The following is a 3,321-nucleotide window of genomic DNA, read 5'->3' on the forward strand; positions in this document are numbered from 1 at the left end:
CTTCAATTTTGAACATATCAGAAATGTGTAGATAATATGGACCACACCGTGTTAAATATGGCCTACGGTAGTCCATATTTAATGCAGCTTATGAGCAGCAAAATTCGCAAATTAAATATTCTTTCTCGTTTCCCGAACAAAGTTCATGTGCCCACATTGTGCATACAACGCATTGCAACCATGACTCTCCGCCCTTGTCATCCGAAAATAAACAGGAACAATAGATACATTTGGCGTCTTCTTGATTAGATCTATCTGGACTAAGATCTGGTGAATCTGATAAGATTAAATTTTCGCTTTCTGATGAAGAGGTTTCATCTTTTATTTTCTTCAAAGATTCTTCCAACGCCTGTTTGTATGGTGAAGATGAAATGATTTCTGCTTTTCTTGGTTTTCGTCCTCGATTTGTTGTTCTTGATACGGACCGGAATAGGGGAAATCTCTTGAGGCAATATGAAGGAGCTTGACCTTGCACCAGAGGATGTAGACGGTTCGAAGGAAATAGGTTCCTCTATATCAATATTTTGTTGTGGTTCGGGCAATTGATTGTGTACAGGTGATACAGAAACCTGATTATAATTCTCTACGCTTTCTATTGGTGCCTCAACTTCTTCTGAAGCCAAAAAATCATGATCGTTAAATATTTGACTATTGAAGGGGTGTATTACCGTTGAAGAAAACCACTTTGTGCTTTCATGTAAGCTCGACCAAATAATTCAATAATGTCATAATCTGTCAACGCTTTTGCATTAGTTACGAGCCAACATCTGATTTCCTCTGTGAAATATTTTTTCAAGGGTCCCATAAAAGTTTTGTCCAGGGGTTGAATTTGGTGGCTTGAGTGTGGGGGAATCGAAAGAATATGAACGTGGTTTTCACTAGCTAGCTCTATGATTTCAATATTTCTGGTATGGCTTGCATGTCCGCCTAAACTAAGTAATACCGGAGATGCTTCTGAAGGCTTAACTACTGATAGGAAGTGCTTGAACCATTTGGTGAACAAGTTGGTTTGAACCCATCCCGAGGGATGATTAGCATGTATGGATCCAGGAGGTGCTCCTTTCATTAGAAGGGGACTATGCCTTTTTCTAGGAAAAATGAACACGGGTGGTATGAAGGATTCACCTGCACTCATACACAAAATCGCTGTAATTAAAGATCCTCTTTCAGCTGAAGCCAGAGCACGGATTTTCTTTCGAACTTTCAGAGCCAAAACCTTCGGCAGTTTCGTAGAAACTACTGATATTCCAGTTTCATCCACATTAAATATATTATTAGGGGAAAATTTATATGTTTCCATCTCCTTTTGCAGCAGATCGAAAAAAATTGCCACATTTTCTCTGGAAAATCCCTTAACTCGAGCTACAGATGTACTGGTTGGTTGGCGGAACTATAAAGAAGGGTGGCGTTTTAGAAACAAACGCAACCAATCTCTTCCCGCTGTTTCCTCCGCTATAGGAAAGGGGTTAGGTAAATCGTTTTTTAGCGCCACTTGAAAAGCTAGGGATCTTATGTCATTCCGCGTTAGCCCGAACAATTTCGCCTCCATGAGCAATAAATATTCGACAAGGGAATCTTCCAGTTCTGGAGGCAAAACCTGTTTCCTTCCTAGCTTAGCTACCACTACTTCCTCAACAGGTCGTCTATCACCAGCAAAAAAACGCCGCAATGTAGTTTTAGGTACTTTATATTCGTTGGACGCCTTCAAGAAACCCATTTTCTTGGTCTTTACCGCAGAAATCGCCTCAATCATATTTTTCTTCTCCCACTTCTGTCTTTTTTTCGAATCGTGAGTCGATTTTGAAGCCATCTTAATCCCTCAAAAGAAAGGAAATAATGTTATTTACTTAGCTGAAAATAATGTAGTCAAATATGGCCCACTGGTCCATATTATCAACATCATAGTGGGCCATATTGTCCACACTAAGGAATTTTCTAAACTTTTAAATTTTGCTATAGATTTAACGTTATTCAGTAAAATTTAATTCCATATCAGAAACATATATTTATTCACTAATCTTTTCACAATAAAACAGAATTTTTTTTTTATTAAAATTAAGGAGGAAAACACTTACGAAAATTCACCAAAAAAGTCTTAAGTTATCACGAAAAAAATATATTCCTGTGTAGAGCGCACGTCTTCTTCACTACACTGGCCAAACAAGACTGATCTGCGCTGTGACGAAAAATGTATGCAATGAAGTTGCCACATTGCTTGTTGAACTTGTAATTCAGAAAATATTGATGTGGGCCATATTATACACATGGGCCATATTTACCGAACTTACTCTATACATTTTCCACATCAAAGACGGATTTCATACAGAAAATGTAGAAGAGCCAGTAAAAAAACTTCACTTAGCTTTCTTAATTTTATTTACGAACTGCCAATACCAGCAGCTCGCAACATTTTATCTGCGCTCTGTCCGTACAAATGAGCATTTCCTGTGTGTACATCAGCCAGCAGCACCCATCATACAAGTAAGTGTTCATTGCGGTTGAAGTGCGTGCCACATACCCGGACAACATAATAATTACTAGCAGCACAGCAATTACAGTGCAACAACACTGCAGTAGCAACAGCGAATGGAGTTTTAATTAAAAACCTGCTGATGGGCGTGATGAGCCGCAGAAAGATAACTGTACAGCTCAGACGTCACTCACGTGCGTAAGTCGTTGTGCCACAAATGAATGAAAGGAAACCAGAAACGAAAGAGTTTGAAAGCGGCATGAAAAGGTAAAGGTAAGTATTGCATTGGCATGAGGGTCAAGTAGTGCTTTTGTGAGGAGTGGGTCTGCGAACAAAGTAAGAAATTTTAAAATGTATATACATACAAATGATAAGGAAACAAAGTAATGGAACAGTGAGTTTAAGCGCAGTGCTGTAAAATAGCGTACCGTGAAATAATGTACAAAGAAGACTGACTACAAATGTGCTGGCTTAAGTACAATGGATAGCTGGCGAAGGTTGTATAAAAGTTAACACTGTATCTCAATCTAGTGGAAATTAATTGAAATCGGTTGTAAATAAAAAACAAATAAATATTTTTTATTTTTTTTTGAAAAAAAGTTAAACTCGCAATTAGTTATAGAAAGCAGTCCCGTTCAAATGATATTTATGAGTTTCCAGTACATTTTCGCGAGGCTCGGGTCTAAGCTCATCAGCGACAACTTTGATTTCACTTTTCAGCTTTTAAATCATCTAAGGAGACTGTCATTAAATTTATATTTAACGGCGCACCCCAAAAAATTGTGCAAAATACATAGTTGACATAATCTAATCGCAGCTTCTAGGTATCCAATTGACATCATCAATCCGGA

The sequence above is a fragment of the Anastrepha obliqua genome, chromosome 1 (assembly GCF_027943255.1).
Source record: "Anastrepha obliqua isolate idAnaObli1 chromosome 1, idAnaObli1_1.0, whole genome shotgun sequence".
NCBI classification, from domain to species: Eukaryota; Metazoa; Arthropoda; class Insecta; order Diptera; family Tephritidae; genus Anastrepha; species Anastrepha obliqua.